This window comes from Carassius auratus, chromosome 22 (genome assembly GCF_003368295.1).
Source record: "Carassius auratus strain Wakin chromosome 22, ASM336829v1, whole genome shotgun sequence".
Lineage (NCBI taxonomy): Eukaryota > Metazoa > Chordata > Actinopteri > Cypriniformes > Cyprinidae > Carassius > Carassius auratus.
The window spans coordinates 413,306-435,341 of NC_039264.1; the positions used below are offsets into that span (position 1 = coordinate 413,306).

The 22,036-nt window shown below is 33.9% G+C and overlaps 1 pseudogene; it reads left to right on the forward strand.

The window, feature by feature from the left end:
• Positions 1-22,036, forward strand: part of LOC113039303 (fibrillin-2-like) — a 73,869-nt pseudogene that overhangs the window by 49,324 nt on the left and 2,509 nt on the right.

The following is a 22,036-nucleotide window of genomic DNA, read 5'->3' on the forward strand; positions in this document are numbered from 1 at the left end:
TAATTTTGACATTATGTAATTAGAATATGTAGTAACCTTGATTTATATGATGAATTATTTTTATGAATACATTTTTTAAAATTATTTAATGTTAATTTTATTCAAAGTAAGCTTGATTTTGATTTCATTGCATTTTTAAATATATATTTTTTTTGCAATTATTTGATTACTTCCGTTTATATATATATATATATATATATATATATATATATATATATATATATATATATATATATATATTTTTTTTTTTTTTTAGATGTCTAGTCATGATAGTGTAAATACCACTTCTGTATATTTAAATAGGCTCGTATTATGTCCTATTTTGATCTGTCCTGTCTTGTCTTGGTCCAGATGTGAACGAGTGCGATCTGAATCCTAACATCTGTCTGCACGGTGACTGTGAAAACACAAAAGGCTCCTTCATCTGTCACTGTCAGCTGGGTTACTTCGTCAAGAAGGGCTCCACCGGCTGCACAGGTAACCCCTGATTCCTCAAGAATCGAGTCAAATCAACCCCAAATGAAGACCAGCTTCTGTAAAGTGTCTGTTCTGTGTCAGATATCGACGAGTGTGAGGTGGGCGCTCATAACTGCGACATGCACGCGTCCTGCGTCAACGTCCCGGGGAGCTTCAAGTGCCGCTGCCGCGACGGCTGGGAGGGCGACGGGATCAAGTGCGTGGGTGAGTGACGATCCGCAGGGTAACGTTAACCTTAGCGTCCTGGATGTGGTTTGAGGCTGTTCTTGCGTCGCTGCAGATGTGGACGAGTGCGTGACGGAGGAACACAACTGTAACCCGAACGCTGAGTGCATGAACACGCCGGGGTCGTACCGCTGCGCCTGTAAGGAGGGGTTCAACGGCGACGGATTCTCCTGCTCCGGTATCACACAACACACCCAACATCTCACGTTCAATCGCCTTTGTTTTACCAAGTTACTGCATTTGTTTGTTTGTGTAACTCACTTTTAATTTGAACTTTTAAGTTAAATACAAAAAGATACTTATCTTTACTTAGAAAGTAATCTGATCGTATACGAAACGAAAAATGTATGTTAATTCTATTTTTCTATTTTTAGTTTGCGTTGATTTATTTTTTTAAACTTTAAAGGAATGGAATCTTTACTTTAAAAAAAAAAAACTTTACTTAAAAAGTAATCTGAACGTAAACGTAACTGAATAAAATTTGACATTCGTTGTATTGTTCAGAAATCTATTTTATCTTTTTGTGTTTGCGCTTATTTTTTTGTTTAATAATTTTTATTGTCCTAACTTTAAATAAAATAAAAAAATAATCTTTACTTAAAATGTAATCTTATAAAGTAATATTTCCTTAATCTTTAAATTTTTATTACTTTCTATATTTCTATTTTGTTAATTTTCCATATCTTCGATGTTATATATATATATATATATATATATTAGGGATGCACGATAATATCCGCACAACATCGGTATCGGCCGATAAAAGCTTAAAATGACCATTATCGGTATCGGCCGATATGAATATTTCTGCCGATGAGCCAAACCGATATTCTCCAAGTGAAATAATTGACCTGTTTTTCAGATGTGAATGTCTGTCTACATTTGTAAAATAATAAATTTATGGTAGAATCAGTACAGAAGAGATACATGGATTTCTCTTCAGTAAAATTAAAGTTTAAATATATCAGTATATATTTGTAAATATTTCAGTATATATTTGTATATATATCGATATCGGTATCGGCATCGGCCAAAATTATTTAGAAAATATCGGCATATCGAATATCGGCCAAAATCCAATATCGTGCATCCCTAATATATATATTAGTGGTGTCAAACGATTAATTGCGATTAATCGCATCCAAAATAAATGTTTTGTGCACATAATATACGTGTGTGTACCTACTGTGCATATTTATTATGCATATATAAAGATACAGACATACAGCATATATTTAGAAAATATTTACATGTATATACATTAACATATTTATATTCATATAAATTATATCATAGATAAATATATAAACTCTATAAATGTAACATTTATTTTAAATATATACATGCATGTGTGTGTATTTATGTATACATAATAAATATACACAGTACACACACATATATTACGTAAACAAAAAAAAATGTATGTGATTAATTGCGATTAATCGTTTGACAGCACTATAATAAATATATAGCTTTTTTTTACATTTCACTTTTCTTTTCTTTCTTTGCTACAGACTCTGGTCCTAAGTTTGTTTGTCCAGCGTCTGTTTCTGCTATGAAACTTGTCATAAACGGCAGGATTGTTTATTGGTTTGTGTGTTTGTGTGCAGACATGGACGAGTGCGCTGATAACGTGAATCTGTGTGAGAACGGTCAGTGTCTGAACGCGCCGGGAGGATATCGCTGCGAGTGTGAGATGGGCTTCACCCCGACGGAAGACAGCAAGGCCTGCCAGGGTAAACACACACACACACACACACACACACACACACTCTTACAGTAACACACACACTCACTCGATCCTCTATGTGTGTGTCGACCGGCAGACATCGACGAGTGTAACTTCCAGAACATCTGTGTGTTCGGATCGTGTCAGAATCTGCCGGGAATGTTTCGCTGCATCTGCGACTACGGCTACGAGCTGGACCGCAGCGGAGGAAACTGCACAGGTGAGACTCACACACACACACACACACACACTCATACTCACACACACACACGAATCACTGCATCATGGAGATCTCAAGTCTGTGTTTATTTCAGCAAATGCAGACAAAAGACGCACTAAATGTGAGGGTAGCCTAATTAATTTATAATTTTTTTGGTAGTTTACTTTCAAATAATAAATAATTAAAGCTTAATTTAATCCTTTTATATTCAAAATGTATTTATTTCAATTTAATAAAATACAAATATTTACATTTGAAATCAAATACATATTTTTCCTTCATTTATTTGACAAGAGTTTGTGTGTAATTTACTTTTGATTAACTTATTATTTGTAGTTAATCATTTTACATTAATATTTGAATGAAATATATTACATTTATATCAAGTTAGATTCATTGTCTTAATTTTAAATTGACTGAATTTTCTTGTTTGGTAACATTGATTTATTTAATTAACATTTTATTTGTTGATGTGATTTATTGTTTATTTTAATAATAATAATAATAATAAAAATTAACTTTTGCTTAAATGTATATTAAAATTTAAATTACTTATAATACATTTATTTGTCAGTGTATTTTACTTTTGGTGAAATAATAAAAATAACTTTTTTTTTTATTTTATTTACATTTTGTATTTTACATTTATTTAATTTCAGCAAACATCAACAAAAGAGCCACAATTTTGAGCGTCATGCAATACATTTAAATTTTAATGAATCAATTTGACATTTAATCTTAATGTTTAGTAACTATTTTAATGAACCATATTAATTGTGTAATTTTAGTTGAAATAAAATAATTTTAACGAAATAATTGTCTTACATTTATATCAGTATTTTAATTTATATTTCAATTCATAATAAAATTGCGAAATTATTTTGTATTTAATTGTATAATTGCTTATTTATGGAATTTCAATGTTAAGCAACTTATTAATGTTATTGTTTGTTTTGCATTTAGTTGTGTAATTTAGTACTAAAACAAACGAATTAATTACATTTATTAAACGTATTTATTTTTGGACCATGTGTCGTTTCTCACTTTCGTCTCTCTTTGTCAGACATTAACGAGTGTTTCGACCCTGTGAACTGCATCAACGGCGTGTGTGTGAATCTGCCCGGCAGCTACCAGTGCAACTGTCCTCCAGACTTCGAGCTCAACCCGTCGGGCGTGGGCTGCGTCGGTACTGAAACCGTCCAACTTGAGTCTTCCACATTCATCACCATCACTGTAAACGTAATGCATCTAGTCTCTGTTCTCTGTCAGACACGAGGGTGGGGAACTGCTTCCTGGACACGCTGGACCGCGGCGACGGAGGCATCTCGTGCAGCGCTGAGATCGGGGTGGGCGTGACCCGAGCGTCCTGCTGCTGCTCGCTGGGCGGAGCCTGGGGAAACCCCTGCGAACTCTGCCCACCCATCAACTCCTGTATGAACAACACTACCTCAATACTGACCTCTAGCAGTACAAACATATCACTCCTCTCAGTGGCATGTAATGAATCTGGAAAGCATGGTGGACGATAGCTAATATAACGATTATATAGAGATATGCATATCATATATAACGAATATGCTGAAATGTTATTAAATGGGACTTTGGAGAACAAATATAGTCTGAAGTCGCTATTTGTAACAATAAATCATGTTGGTCAAAATTATAAATTTTTCTTATGCCAAAAATCATTAGGATATTAAGTAAATATCATGTTTCATTAATATATTTTGTAAATTTCCTATCATAAATGTATAAAACTTCTAGTAATAGTCAATGCTATAAACTTCATTTGAACAACTTTAAAAGCGATTTTCTCAATATTTAGATTTTCTCAGATTCCAGATTTTCAAATAGTTGTATCTCGATCAAATATTGTTCTATCCTAATAAACCATACATCAATGGAAAGCATATGTTTATTCAGTTTCCAGATGGCGTATATATCTCAGTTTCAAAAAATTTTTCCTTATGACTGGTTTTGTGGTTCAGGGTCACAAATAGTTTAAATTAATAAATTAGTTTATGCAATATTAACTTCAGTTTCACTGAAGCATATTTTAAAATAAGCAGCAGTGATCATTTGGATACACAGCTATATTAATAATTACAGAGCTAAACATATAAAATTAATTATAAAATAAATATATTATTATAATTTTTTATTCCCACTTATTTCAGACTTATTTTAAGTGAAGTAGGAGACCGATATATCAGTAAATATTTAGCTATTTTCCTATCAACTGATGCATTTTTAAGAATATAGACAATTATTATTATTATTCCCACTTCAGTCTTATTTTAGTTTCCTGTAAAGTGCGACAAAAATACAATTAAGAGACCGATATATCGGTAAATATTTAGCTATTTTCCAATCAGTCAATAAATTAAGGATATATAAAATATTATTATTTTTTAATTACCACTTATTTGAATCTTATCTTAGATTCTTTTAACAAAAATACAAGTAGGAGACCGATATATCGGTATATATTTATTATATATATATATATATATATATATATATATATATATATATATATATATATAATAAAACTAAAACCTAAAGCATGAATTCCAACAATTTTTGTCTCATTTACTGCCATTTAATAGTAATTTGTACATATATATCATCATTATAACAGCTGTTGCTCACTCTGCTCCCAAAATATCCCTACAAGCATCAGCCAATTAAAAACAGTCGTAAACACCACTTAGTCATTCTGCCATGAGGACAGACTGATTGTATTAATGATGAACTGTGTGTCTCCTCACAGCCGAGTACAAAACTCTGTGTCCCGGCGGAGAGGGTTTCCGGCCAAATCCCATCACCGTCATCCTGGAGGGTAAGAGCGGATCAACACCACAACGCCTGCGGTCTGTGAGTCTAATGGCGCCTACATTAATAATCTCTCTGTCTCGCTCACAGATATCGATGAGTGCCAGGAGCTGCCTGGTCTGTGTCAAGGGGGAAACTGTGTCAACACATTCGGTAGCTTCCAGTGCGAGTGTCCTGCCGGATACTACCTCAACGAGGAGACGCGCATCTGCGAAGGTCCGGCCGACAATCTAATTAATCAAATTAATTATTAGATTAATTATTATTTACACATTATGTTTTTGATTTACTTTTAATTAAATATAACATTTAAATATGAGTATAAAAATAATTGACCTTTGATTTAACAACTTAATATTTATATTAAATATAATGATTTTCTATATTTTTTTTTATCAAATTAACATTTATCGAATTTTAATGTTAAGTAACCTTGATTATTTTAGGAATGTATTTAAATCTATATTAAATCTTTTTTTTTTCTTATTTAAATCAAATTTATTTTTAATTATCATTTACTTCATTTAAATAATTAAATATTAATTACAAAATATATTTAAAAAAATATTTAAATATTATAATAATTAATTTAATTAAATGTACATTTAATGAATTATTTTAATAATTCATTATTGTAGGATTTTAATTAATAATACTTTCAATTAAATGTTTATACTGAAGTTAAATATTAATATTTTAAGCATTAAATGAACTTTTAACTACTTTTTTGTTTAGTAAACTATTTTAGGAATAAACAATTAAATTAATATTTCAATAATTTTTATTGACTTATCTAAAAAATGTAATTACTTTGTGTCATTTTAAATAAATCAAATCTTAAGTTTTATTTACACATTTTAACTTCTTTAATTAATTTGACATTTTTAAATGTTTGTAATTGTAATAAAGACATGCAGATTTCTGCAAACATCTATAAAAGTAGCAATGAGACAGAAAGAGTTGGAGTGGATCGAGTGTCTGAATGCTGATATATTTTCTTATGGATTCTCTCAGATATTGATGAATGTACAGCGCACATCGGCATCTGCGGTCCGGGAACCTGCTACAACACGCTGGGAAACTACACCTGCGTCTGTCCGCCCGAGTACATGCAGGTGAACGGAGGAAACAACTGCATGGGTAAGAGCCGCTCGGCAAGCGTTTAGGACTGAATCACAGCTTCCTGAGCTCATCCGTGTTTCTGTTTCACAGATATGAGAAAGAGCGTGTGCTACCGCAACTTCAACGACACATGCGAGAACGAGCTCTCCTTCAACATGACCAAGAAGATGTGCTGCTGCTCCTATAACGTGGGCAAAGCCTGGAACAGACCCTGCGAGGCCTGTCCCACGCCGGCCACGTGTGAGTGTGGGAGAACCAGGACTAAATACATAATGAAAGTGAATGCCAATGGCACAGGAAATACAGACATTATTACTGTGCATTGCTTTGCACAAAATAAAATGTAACAAATAAATTATATAAAACAAAATGCATTGCATAAAATAAAACAAATACATATAGAAAATAACCAATATTAATATAAATAATTTAATTTAGTTGGACATTGGTTCCTGATGGTGTGGTATTCAAACTTACCCTCCATTTTCATTGCTTAGCTTTGATTCAAATAAAAAATGAGGTGCATTGCATAACATTAAAAAAATATGAATTGATGAATATATGAAAATATACAAATTTAAAATTATTATTAATCAGTGAAATTATTTTGGTGGGTCATATAAACTATATAAAACTAAATAAACAAATATTAATAATTTAAGACATTTTTGGCATTGAAATATCTAGCTTTGCATAACAAAATTAAAGTAAAACTAATGTATATAAATATTTAAGTGGCTATTATTTGGGTCTTGTTTTTCTGAGGCTGTGGCATTAAATTCAGTCTCTGCACAGATTATATTCTCACTGATGTGTGTTTATTTTGTGTCTCCTGCAGCCGAGTATCAGCTGCTGTGTGGAAATCAGGCTCCCGGTTTCATCATCGACATTCACACCGGAAAACCCATCGGTGAGTCGCCTGAAACATCTCACTTTATAAACATAAGCTCTGCGTGAGCACTTTCAAACAAACGGCTCGTTATATTCCCCCCAGATATCGACGAGTGCCGTGAGATCACGGGAATCTGCATGAACGGTGTCTGCATCAACCAGATCGGCAGTTTCCGCTGCGAGTGTCCGATGGGCTTCAGCTACAACAACATCCTGCTCATCTGCGAAGGTACCGACGCGCCAATGCCTCTGTGCTGAAGATCGCTGTCGTGTTTCTTGACTTACTCCATCTGTTTGCCACAGATATCGATGAGTGCAATAGCGGCGACAATCTGTGCCAGCGAAACGCCAACTGCATCAACATCCCCGGCAGCTACCGCTGCGAGTGTTCGGCCGGATTCAAGCTGTCGCCCAGCGGAGCCTGCCTCGGTGAGTTTCACGGCATCCACCACTGTTTAGCACATTTACTAAATAAAATACGATTACATGTGTAATAAAATAACAATTATTTAACCAGTCTTTAGATGGGTTCGGTTTCAAATTCAGTCAAGAATAAAACAAAACAAAATAAATTAATTACGTAGGCATTAATTGCACACATTTTTTTTTGGTGCAAAACCACTTTCACGACTTTAGCAGACACAACTTGTGCAGGTATAATGTTACAGAGTGTTTTTAACACTTAGTTAAAGTAGCCTGCCTTGTTGGCTAAAAGATTTTCACAGTAAATCCACCCACCAACGTGTGATTCGGGTAGTCAACACTCAACCAACAATCAACCAGATCCAGTGGCACAGAATAATAATTTTGACGCGATCGACCCGTGTTCGAATCCGCCTTTTGGTGAACTTTTTTCTCCCTTTTCAAATTTCAAATCACATCAGAAATCTTTTTTTTTTTCTATGAAAATGAAGAGTATACTCAAAAAGTTGAAAAGAAAGTACTGGCTAGAGTTAAGATAGGTGTAGGGAGAGGCTTTATTGTCCCAGTAAGGTTCATTTAATAATTTGCATTAGAAGTTCAATTTACAATGTACTACAATACTGAGGTGCAGGTGCATATAATTGACACTATTTGAAAAAAGTAGTAAAAGTTTAACATAGGGTAAATAGAATCTATAGTTATTTGCACTTAGTGTACATAGCATATATCGCTAAGAAAATGTGCTATTTTCACGTAGTGTACATAGCCTCTATTGCTATTTATATTTAGTGTATAGTAATGTTATTGCTATTTATGCAAACACAGTTTTATATACTCATGAATAGTAATTTCTGGCTGATTTTGTGGCTTTAATGTGTTGTGTCAGACCGTAACGAGTGTCAGGAGATCCCGAACGTCTGCAGCCACGGCGAGTGCATCGATACTCAGGGAAGTTTCCGCTGTCTGTGTCACAACGGCTTCAAGACCACACCGGACCTGACCATGTGCATGGGTGAGTGTCTGCGGCCGCTCTTCAAGCGTCAGCTGCTCTGAACCACGTGTGATGGGCTGAATCTCACTGTCTCTGGCAGATATCGACGAGTGCGAGCGGCAGCCGTGTGGAAACGGCACCTGTAAAAACACCGTGGGCTCCTACAACTGCCTGTGCTTCCCTGGCTTCGAGCTGACGCACAACAACGACTGCATGGGTGAGAAACAACTGCTCATTTAAACTCTTTAAATGCATAATTAACTATTAAATATTGTAATGAAATTTGCATATTAGCAGGAAGGACTTCATTGTTTCCTTTACTTTAAAATTGTTAAAGTTTCATTTTAATTATTTTAAACTTAATAATTTGGCTTTTACCATTTAAACTATTTAAATACATAATTAATTATTAAATATTGTAAAGAAATTTGGATTTTAGCAGGAAAGATAAAAGTTTCCTTCAATTAAAATGAAACTACAATTTTAAATGTATTTAACACTTTATAATGTGGCTTTAATCATTTAAACTCTTTTAATAGATAATTAACTATTAAATATTGTAAATAAATTTGGATTTTAGCAGGAAAGACAAAAGTTTCCTTCAATTAAAATGAAACTTTACCATTTTAAATTTATTTTAAACTTTAGAATTTGACTTTAACCATTTAAACTCTTTAAATACATAATTAACTATTCAATATTTAAAAGAAATTAGGATTTTAGCAGGAAAGAAAAAGTTTTTTTATCTTAATATTTTTTAACATTTTATATATTGTGACTTAACCATTTGAACACATACATAGTTAACTATTTAATACTATAGAAATGTATCTTTCTTTTTTTGTGAATGTGTTTTACATTTTCACAGATAATTCTTCTCAATCATTTAATTCCAAAATGTTGGGTCCTCAAACATTTTTAAATTAAATATGCTAAAAATGAGCTTAAATGTACATGCAAAGATGATGTAATCATATTTTGGATGTTTTTTTAACATTGTAGTTACAATTTGTCAAATGTCACAGAAATTCACAATACTGACCACCATATGTTACTGATTCTATGGGTATTATTGTCAAACTATGTACATGTATGATATCCTAATGACATCAGAGGTGGTTTCTGTGTGTTCAGATATCGACGAGTGCAGCGTTCACGCCAGTCAGGTGTGCAGGAACGGCCAGTGCATCAACAGCTTGGGCTCCTTCAGGTGTCTGTGTCTGGACGGATATAACCTGACGCCGGACGGCAAGAACTGCGTCGGTGAGACTCTTACTGTACAGTTCTCTCTGTTTTGGCCTTCCGTCCACTCTGAAATGTTTAATTAAATTTAAGTATCTTCATTTACAATTATATTTTATATATTAATCATTATTTGTGTTTTATATTATATGTTGCGATTTATAAATAGAATTTTATCAGTTGTGTAATTTTATAAATAAATAGATTTTTTTTTACATTATGTAGGGTGTTTTATTAGTTTCACTCCCAATATATATTTATAAATATATAACGACACATTTTAAATATATTTGATTATGTGTCTCATGTTTTTTTTTAGAAATTTCATTGTCAATAATAAATATTATTTTTTCTAGATAAAGTAGGACATTTTAGTAGTACATTTATAAATAAAATATATAATTAATTTCTTTAAATATTGGTATTTAAAAATGTAATTAGATGAAATAAGGTGACTCATTTATTGTATTTAGCAAAAATTAGTTTTAAAGATGCATACATATTTTTATTATATATATATATATATATATATATATATATATATATATATATATATATATATATATATATATATATATAATGTTTTCTATAATATTTTGCCATTAATACGTATTTTTTAGATAATGTAGAGTGTTTTATTAGTTGTACCTAGTATACATTTAAAAATAAAAATAGATATTTCAAAATATTCATTTTAAAATATTTGCTTTATAAATACAAACTTTAAATATTTATATTTTGCAAATGAATTAGATGACAGGGTGTTTTTATCAGTCATACTTAGGAAAAAATTGTGTTTCACATATAAAATATATCCATATTTCATATCAATTATATTTATTAGAGATTTTATATTAAAAGTTTGTAACTTTTTAATATTTTATATAATGTACAAATATAATGTATATCTATTATCTTTATTATATATATATATATATACACACACATACACATATACATATTTAACCACAATTTTAACATAAATTTGTGATTTTTTATTTGTTTTTGTTTTTTTGGTATAATTAAAAACACATCACCCTGCTATAAAAGCTGCTGTTTTTAGTAACTGAAAGACTTTTTCCGACAGTTATCTTTGGTGTAGTTTAGTTGCTCTGATCATCATGTATGTGTGTTGTGTTATGTTGTGCAGGACTGTTATGTAATAATGTGAGTGTTTGTGCGTGTCAGATATTAACGAGTGCATGACGCTGCCGGGGGCCTGTCAGCCGGGGACCTGTCAGAATCTGGACGGCTCGTTCCGCTGCATCTGTCCGATCGGGTACGAGGTGCAGAACGACAAGTGTGTGGGTAAGAGCTTCAGTCACACACACACACACACACACACAACTGTGAGCCGCGCTGACCCATCCCGTCCTGCACAGATATCAACGAGTGCAACGTGGAGCCCAACATCTGTCAGTTCGGAACGTGTAAAAACACTCCGGGCAGCTTCCAGTGCCTCTGTCAGCCCGGGTTCGTGCTGTCCGACAACGGCCGCCGCTGCTTCGGTGAGAACACATTTCATCACATCAATCCGCTTTTATAATCAATTAAAGCAATGAGCCACAAGAAGCTGTGGTTTACAGTGAATTAGTAGTTTACAGCCCCTGAGCTGTTATTAATTCACTGTAAACCACGGCTTCACTTGGGTTATTGCTTTTAGAAAACGGTTATTCCATAGACGTAGTAAGGTTTCACAGAGTAAACCATATTAATAAAAACAGAATTCTTCCACCAAACAATGTAGTTCCTCAGAATCAGTTGTGGTTCCAATAAAGTGGTTGCCGAGCAACACAAGAACACTGACGTAAACAAAGGCGTGTGTTTGTAGAGTAATTAACAACAGCTTGGAACACGGCTCAACCAATCAGAATCAAGGACCGGAACTCTCCGTTTTATACATTTTATTTTATTATGTTGCTGTTTGTAACGATTATTTTTTATTATTTTAGGGGAACTACTGTGGTTTTGTGAATTAATGAATCAAATATAAAATGTTCCTAGTTATTCATTTATTTAAATATTGATATGTTCTTTACATTAAAAAAAGAATTAATTATTATAATTTAAATGCAACAAACCATTTAATATTTTAATAAAGTCTGTTTCATTTAATGAATAAATCAGTCACTCTGAAGCGAGGTATATGGCTGTATTTAGCAGCTCTGTGTGTTTTCCTCACATGAATGTGTGTTTTTGTGATCAGACACGCGCGAGAGCTTCTGCTTCACGCGGTTTGAAGCGGGAAAATGCTCCGTCCCCAAACCACTCAACACCACCAAAGCCAAGTGCTGCTGCAGCCTGCTGCCGGGCGAGGGATGGGGCGACCCCTGCGAACTGTGTCCGCGCGAGACCGAGGGTAACTGAACACAACTGCTTTGTGTCATTAATACATCATTCTCCTCATTACAGAGACAGTTCTGTTATTTTAATCATTTAATTCAACAAAAAAGTAAATTAAGTTAGTATAGGTAAGTTAGTATAAGACAGTCATCTAATATGTTAATAAATAATCCTACATTTAAAAAATAATAATATTATTTGATCATTTAAATAAACAAAAAAACTTACAAATTTTACTAAATGAAATAATTTAATGTTTTTTATAATTATTAAATAGATGTAATTTTAATCAATTTATTTTATTTTTGATCATTTAAAATTTGCAACTTTTTCATCATTTAATTTAACAAAAAAATAGTTTCATGATAATGTAACTAAATTAAATAATTTAGTAATGTTTTATTTAATTAATAAATGGTTATAATTTCGATACATTTTAGTCATTTTATGACTAAATTTCATTCTGATCACATATAATTTGTTATATTACTTGATCATTTAATTTAACAAAATAAAACTGTAGTTTCATGAAAATGTAAATAAATTAATTGAATAATGTTTTATATAATTAATATATCGTTCTAAGTTTAATACATTTATAATTTTAATTTTGTTCATTTAAAAAAAACATTTTTTATAATTTAAATTGTTCTCATATGTAACAATTAATAATAATTTCATTAAAAAAGCTTAATTACTAAAATATTAATTATATACATTTTTGTCATTTTAATATCGGTCATTTAATGGAACGGAAAAAGGGTAACTTAGCTATTTAGTATAAAAGAAATAGTTGTCCGTTTTATAAAATAAATAGTAATTTGGTAATTTTGACCATTTAATTGAACAAAAAGTGTTGAGTAATTTAATATGGTTTTCTATAAAATTTAATTTCATTATCTAATAATTTTTTTTTTAATATTATTTAGATCGTAATATTTTAGTATGTCAAAGTAAATGTAATTTAAAAGAAATCAAACCCTTCATGTCTCCATATGCATTTTTAAATATCAGAGTAATTTTGTGGTGTTTTTCTCCCGCAGCTGCGTTCCACACGTTGTGTCCCTATGGTCACGAAGCTGTCCCACGGCCCGAGGGACGCGAGGGTGAGAAAACCGCTTAAACTCTGTCAACTAAAGCATGTTTCCTTTCCAAAATCCCCCTCCTAACATCTCATGTGTCTCCGCAGACATGAACGAGTGCGTGGAGAACCCGGGCATCTGCGGGAATGGCCTGTGCATCAACACTGACGGCTCGTTCCGCTGCGAGTGTCCCTTCGGATACAACCTCGACTTCACCGGCGTCAACTGCGTGGGTGAGTTCACCAGAAAAATATGCAAACTCCTAAGCAAACTTCCGACTGGCTAACAGTGTCCCATTTAACCTTAATTCACTCTGTTCTCGCTCTTTTTGATCACTGCGGGAAGGTTATGGGTTCAATCCCTTAGTTTACAACATCATTAAAGTAAAGTATCAAGCAAATGATGGACTAGTTAGTCATGTGGGTTATTAACAGCACCGTTCTGATGGTCTGATGGTTGATTGGACAGATACGGACGAGTGCTCCATCGGAAACCCCTGTGGAAACGGCACGTGCTCAAACGTTCCTGGTGGCTTTGAGTGTTCCTGTCAGGAGGGATTCGAACCCGGACCCATGATGACCTGTGAAGGTACGGACAGGAGATAAGCTACACTGTATTTCACAATAAAACATTACAAAATGTTAGTCATACATATATTTTTATATAAAAAAATAATAATTATATATATATATATATAAACTACTATAATTATTTAACACAAAATTTATTAAATTTAATTATAGTTTATTAATTAAGCTCTTTTTATTTAATTATATATATATATATATTATTAATATATATATACCATGTAAAATTCAATGTAATTTAATAAAGTGTGTTTTTATAATTAATACAAAATTAAATTTAAACTAAATTTTTCACAATTTTATAATATGGCTGTTTAATTTAATTAAAATATTGATGAATTTTATAAAAATGTTTCATATAATTATATGAATAATTTATATTTTTGATTTTAATGTTTTATATGTATGTGTGTGTTTGTTTAAATTTGTTTTCTTTAATTTATTTATATAAAATACCAGATTTATTCACCAAAGAAGCATAATTGTAAGGATACATCATTTATAGTAGGGGTCAACCGATTATCGGCATTATCGGTGCCGATATTAAATGCTTTTATGGTTTTCGGTCATTTGCCTATAAAATAATTCATAAAAGCATTTTAAAAAGTTTTGTCAAAGCCCCTGTTATTCTTAATTTGAATTTAGTTTAATTTTAATGGCAGACATATATATCGGTTATCAGTCAACTTATCTGTAATAATCAGTATCAGCCCTGAAAAACACATATGTGCACCTGGACCTAGTAAAGATCATGTTCCATGAAGATATTTTGTATATATTTCCTACTGTAAATATATCAAAACATAATTTTTTATTAGTAATATGCATTGCTAAGAACTTTATTTGGACAACTTTAAAAGACAATTTTCTCAATATTTTTTTTTAAACTCTCAGATTCCAGATTTTTAAATAGTTTTATCTCTGCCAAATATTTTCTGGTCCTAATAAGCCATACATCTTATTTATTCAGCTTTCAGATGGTACATGAATCTCAATTTCTAAAAATTTAAATTTAAGGCTGGTTTTGTGGTCCAGGGTCACATATCGGTCAACCCCTAAATTATATTAGTTTTTGCATTTTTTATATGCCTCTTAATAAAGTATTAATAAATTACATAATTATGCTTCTTAAGTGAATAAATTCTGTTTAAATGACCTAACACAGTTACACTTCAACAAATGATGCTTGCTTTGAGGTTGTTAAGATGTTTCTACTGGAAATAAACATGTTTTTGTCACATACTACATTCATAAAGTGGTGGTTTTCTCTTAGGATCTGTGTGTTCATCTTTATTCTGTGTGTTCAGACATTAACGAGTGCGCGGTGAACCCGTTGCTCTGTGCTTTCCGCTGTGTCAACACCTTCGGCTCGTACGAGTGCATGTGTCCGACGGGATACGTGCTGCGCGACGACAACCGAATGTGCCGAGGTCTGTATGACGATCCACATCATCATTATACACACACAAACGGGAGTGCATATGATAATCATTAGTCCTCCCTCTCTCTTTGCAGACCAGGACGAGTGCGCAGAGGGGCTGGATGACTGCGACTCCAGAGGAATGGCCTGCAAAAACCAGATCGGTACCTTCATGTGCATCTGTCCTCCAGGCATGACGCGCCGGCCCGACGGAGAGGGGTGCATGGGTGAGAAACCAGCACGAGTGTGTGTGTAAGAGAGAGAGAGAGACTCACTCAAGCTCTAAAGAGAGAACGATGCCTGTGTGTCTTCATCAGAAAAATAGACAGTAATTCAAAAGAACAGACTCATGATTTTCAACTGGTGGACAAGAAAACTGGTGGAAAAGACCAGAATATTGCAGAAACTAATAGTGACTAATAATTTTGCATGAGCAAAAATATTTTCTTCAGAAAATGTCTAAATATATAGTAGTAATAATAATGCTTTAATATTTTGTTTAATTACTATAAAACAATAATATATATTTGTTTAGTGATAATAATAATAACTTAAAATTTTATGCAGTATAAATATACATTTGTCTAATGTGACTGCAGTAACTATTGTACTTACACACTATTGTACTTTACAAGGCTATTTGTAACATGCATTTTTAATAAAATATTAAATTAATATTATACAAATGTTTTTAAAAACGTAAAGTTTGGCAAAATACAATAGCCACAAAATATACAAAACAAAAAACACAAAATATACAATAATATTATGTATTATATTATATTATATTTTTCTACATAGTCATAATACTATTTCAGCATTTTATGCAAATTGTTATCATAGTGTTTACTAGGTTAAATAAGTAATATTTATATAATACTAATAATTTAATGTTACTTTATATCAATGTAAACTGGAATATTGAGAATGTAGTGATATCCTAGACAATGTAGTTGGACAAAATGATAAGTTTTTAACATGCATTTTAAATAATAATAATATTAATAACAATAATTAAAATTTAATGCAAAATAACCATAAAACAAATATTTTCATATTTATATTTTCTATATAATAATAATAATAAAAGTAATCTTGTATTTGATGCTATATTAATATAAAAGCCTTTAAAATAAAGAAGAAATATAATACAAATAATTATTTATATTTTATATAATTACATAATAATAGGTCAAATTTGACCAATATTACACAATTAAAATCTGTAACATTTTTATTTGATATAACCTAAACCATTTTCTGTATTGCATACTGGATATCATTTAAATTTACACAAGTAAGTCACTTTTATACAGCAGGTGCTCATGGTGCTGTTGCCGTCTGTCTTGTTGCATAAGTCGTCTCAGATCATCTCTCTCTCTCTGGCAGATCTGAATGAGTGCCGCAGCAAGCCGGGGATCTGCAAGAACGGCCGCTGTATCAACACCGTGGGCAGCTACCGCTGTGAATGTAACGAGGGTTTCGAACCAAGCTCCACGGGCACGGAGTGCATTGGTAAGACCCAGCGCCCAATCAGAACATGGCTGAAAGAGCCAGCGGCCAATCAGAGAACACGGCTGAAAGAGCCAGCGGCCAATCAGAGAACACGGCTGAAAGAGCCAGCGGCCAATCAGAGAACACGGCTGAAAGAGCTAGCGGCCAATCAGAACACGGCTGAAAGAGCCAGCGGCCAATCAGAGAACACGGCTGAAAGAGCCAGCGGCCAATCAGAGAACACGGCTGAAAGAGCCAGCGGCCAATCAGAGAACACGGCTGAAAGAGCCAGCGGCCAATCAGAGAACACGGCTGAAAGAGCCAGCGGCCAACTGTGGCTGTGTTACAACTGAATCAAACCCCTAGTTTTCAATCATTTAATACAGGATTGCCGGTTTAATGAGAATAATTGTGTCTAACTGGCCTGTACTGTTGTCAGATAACAGGAAGGGCTTCTGCTTCACGGAGGTCCTGCAGACGATGTGCCAGCAGTCGTCCACTAACAGAAACACCGTCACCAAGTCGGAGTGCTGCTGTAACGCCGGCCGCGGCTGGGGCTCGCTCTGTGAACTCTGCCCTCTGCCCGGCACCATCCAGTACAAGAAGATGTGTCCGCTCGGACCCGGATACACCACCGACGGCAGAGGTCAGACATCTCAGCTCTTCTGAGTCACTGTGGAGAGATTTCATTGAGCGACAGTCTCTAGAATAAAATCAACATTAGCTTCTTTTAGACCAGTGCAGTTATTTTATGTACATTCAAATATCTATACAATTTATAGGATTTATATATATATATATATATGAAGTGAAGTGAAGTGACATTCAGCCAAGTATGGTGACCCATACTCAGAATTTGTGCTCTGCATTTAACCCATCCGAAATGCACACACACAGAGCAGTGAACACAGTGGGTATATATATATATATATATATATATATATATATATATATATATATATATAACATATAAATTAAGAAAATGTGTGTTACTTTTCATATTTGTTTATACTTATGTATATTTACACTAATGGATATTTTAAAACAATTTTACTGGAATAAATTATTATAATGTTATGTTATTATAATTTCTTTTGGACAAATGATCAAATATCTTTTTTATTTTTCTTTGTGATTTATGATTAAGTGTTTGGGCTATTTCAATATATTTGAAATATTTGTATATTCATATTTCATAAATATTTCAAATTATTTTTTTTAAATACATTTGATTATATTAAGTGTAAATATTCTGGATATATATATATAAATGAATTCAGAAATATGTATTTTTATGTCGATAATTATAAATGTTTACATCAATGCATTTTTTTTTATTATAGTTAATTATTTATCATTCTAATAATTTTTGACAAAAATATTGGATTGTGGATATTTACTGGGAAATATTTAAAAATACATTTTAATATATTCATGTTCTCATCAATATTTCAAATAAGTTTATGGATATTTGAAATGTATTTAATAAATATATACATTTATAAAATATCCATGCATTTTTAAATTTAGAATTATGAATGGTTTACATTAATGCATTTTTAAAATAATATTTTAGTGAATTATTCGGCACTGTAATAAATTATACAAAAAGCACATCCATTTCTTTGCTTTGGAAGTGGATATTTATTTACCAGTAATGTACATGTGAAATATATATATATATATATATATATAAACAATATTTAATTTATCATTATTAGTATTATATTAACATTAGTACTGTTTTTTAATAAGTGCTAAATATGTTTAGTTAGAAGTACTTTATTAAAATTCAGGCATTTCTTTTAGATGTAATATGCATATTTAGATGCATTTTTTTTTTACCATATCTACCATGTTTTTGCAGACATTAACGAGTGTGAGGTGATGCCTAACCTGTGTAAGAACGGCCAGTGCATCAACAGCGTCGGCTCTTTCCGCTGCCATTGCAACGTGGGTTACACCAATGACTTCACTGGCACTTCCTGTGTCGGTACGTTCTCCTCGCTCACCATAACCCTCATTTAAGACAACAAAGTGTGGTACGGTTCAAAAAGCCTGTTTTTGATCCAATACTTGATGCTTTTCAATTAGATATGGACGAGTGCTCTCAGTCGCCCAAGCCGTGCAATTTCCTGTGCAAAAACACTGAAGGCAGTTACCTGTGCTCATGTCCCAGAGGATATATCCTACAGCCTGATGGGAAGACCTGCAAAGGTTAGCTCATAATCAAAGCATATATTTGTCCTTGATGCGATAAAATATGCTCATAGCAATAATCAGTCCCAATGTGTGTGCTAAAATGAAAAACGGCTTATTTCATCCCAGATTTGGATGAGTGCTCTACCAAGCAGCACAACTGTCAGTTCCTGTGCGTCAACACGATCGGTGGCTTCACCTGTAAATGCCCCTCGGGCTTCATGCAGCACCAGACGGCATGCATAGGTGAGGGATATGAACTCAAACCACCCGCTAACATGCCTAGCCCAGAATCTAAATAATTGAGCAGGTCATTTGGAGCTAAAATTGCCTCCATGCTTCATCTCGTAGACAACAACGAATGCAGCAATCAGCCGAACGTATGTGGCTCCCGCGCCTCCTGCCTTAACACCCCCGGAAGCTTCAACTGCGAATGTCAGAAGGGCTTCTCTCTGGATGCCACCGGACTCAACTGTGACGGTAGGTTTTAAATTTTAGGCCCATTAGAAATATTTTTGCACTAAGCACCAATGCAAACATCACTTGTTAAAAGCTGTTACATGCTTTTGCTGAAACCATCTATTCAGTGCATAATCATGTGCAACAGCAGAATTGTTGGTGGAAAACTACATTACCCATGATGCTTTACAGAAAATTCCACCAATCAGAGTTGTAGTGCTCAAATTGTGCCTATATCACTTGCGCACTCCCACAAAGCACCATAAAGGACATAATCAAGCCGCTCTCAAATTACTTAAAGTAGTGCTGTCAAAATGTGTTAACCCAAGCGATAAATTTTTTCCTGTTTAATACGTTAAAATATTTAATGCAATTAAGGCAGGGCCTTAATCGTATTTGTTTTTCTTGAAAACAATTGCATTTAGACACAGAACCTCTTTACGACCACATCAAACGTGAGACTTTTCCAAATGCACACTACAACTTTACATTTAGAAAAAATATGTGATTAATTAGTACAAACGTTTTTACGTCTATACAAATTTTGCTGTCTTTAAGTTCTGGGTAAACTTCTTTTTACGCGTTCTGCTCCATCTCGCGCACGGCCATTTCAAGGTGGCTTTCAAAGCATATTCAGCACATAGCACCTTGTGGACTCGTTGTGTCTCAACACTCACCTCATGCCAGCGCTGTTGTACGTAGATGTCAGTGGACCATTCTGATTATAAAAATTGCATCACACGGACAGTGTGCGGACCATCACTGATCATGACCGGCCGAAGTACACTTGAGCTTTAGATTGTCATTTGCAATACTTCTTGGAATTGTTTGGTTTGGTTCATAGCATATAATGCTTTAACAAAGCATTTTTTCAAAATCCCAATGGGAAAATTGATTGAAAAGAAAGTACTTAAGGAACCAACACCACTTAGAAGGTGGACGGACAAGATTAGAATCACATGCTAACCTGATTTTGGTTTCTGACAGACGTTGATGAATGTGGTGGAAACCACCGGTGCCAACATGGCTGCCAGAACATGTTGGGAGGCTTTCGTTGCGGATGTCCGCAGGGTTACGTTCAGCACTACCAGTGGAATCAGTGTGTGGGTGAGTATTTCTGCGCAGATGAATAGCGATTCTCAGTTGCACAGTTTTTCTAATTTCTGCGTCTTCCATTCACCCAGACGAGAACGAATGTGCCGGGAACCAAGTCTGTGGGTCTGCATCTTGCTATAACACTCTGGGCAGCTATAAGTGCATGTGCCCATCAGGTTTCGACTTTGAGCTCTCTGCTGGCGGATGCCAGGATGTTAACGAATGCGCCCTGAACAATAACCCCTGCAGCTATGGCTGCTCCAACACAGATGGTGGATACTTGTGCGGATGTCCCGGGGGCTTCTTCAGAGCAGGACAAGGGTGAGTAATTAAGGCTAGCCTGCTCATTTTTGTGTATGCCACAAGTGTGCATTCCTGCTCGACAACTTTCTTTCAGAGTTCAGCCCCACCTTTCTACAATGCACCCAACTTGGATGCTTCTAGTAATCCAGAACAGCTTTACTAGGTAGTTCAAGGGATAAAGTCTAAGAAGGTGGCCCTTCAGTAGCAGGACTGGATACCCAAATAGTTTGAACATACTGTACACTATATAGTAGGGAGGTCAACTCTGGTCTTGGAAGGCCACTGTCCTGCAGGGTTTAGCTTTAGCCCCAAGTATCGCAAACCCAGGTTACAAAGGTCTTCAGGATTAGCGCTAGAATCCACAGGAGTCTCCATCCAACCCTGCACCTGGAGAACTACCATACTTCAAAGTTCAGTTACATCCTGTATCAACCACACCTAAGGTTGCTTGGTAATTACAGACAGGTGTGTTGGAGCAGCATTGGAACTGAAGTTTGCAAGGACGGTCTCTCCAGGAGCAGAGTAGATCCCTGCTCTATAGGTTGTTGGGCCTCCAGAACAAGAATTTGGAAATCACTTCCCTGAACTGTATAAGTGCAAAGAATGCATTAATGTTTCACCCTTTTTCATTTCTAGGCACTGCATCACAGGAGCGGGCTTCCAGGGTCAGTTTGGCTCAGAGGGAGTGGATGACGAAGACTCATTGTCACCAGAGGCCTGCTATGAATGCAAGATCAATGGTGACCTTGGAAAGAAAGGTCGCCATAGGCGTAATTCTGACGCTAATGAGCTCAAGGTACTTTTGAGTACTGTCCATCTCTCTTTAGATGTCTTGTTATCAATATAGCCAAAGTGCTAAGACTGAAAGGGTGTAAGACTTAAATCTTTCAGATGCTTCT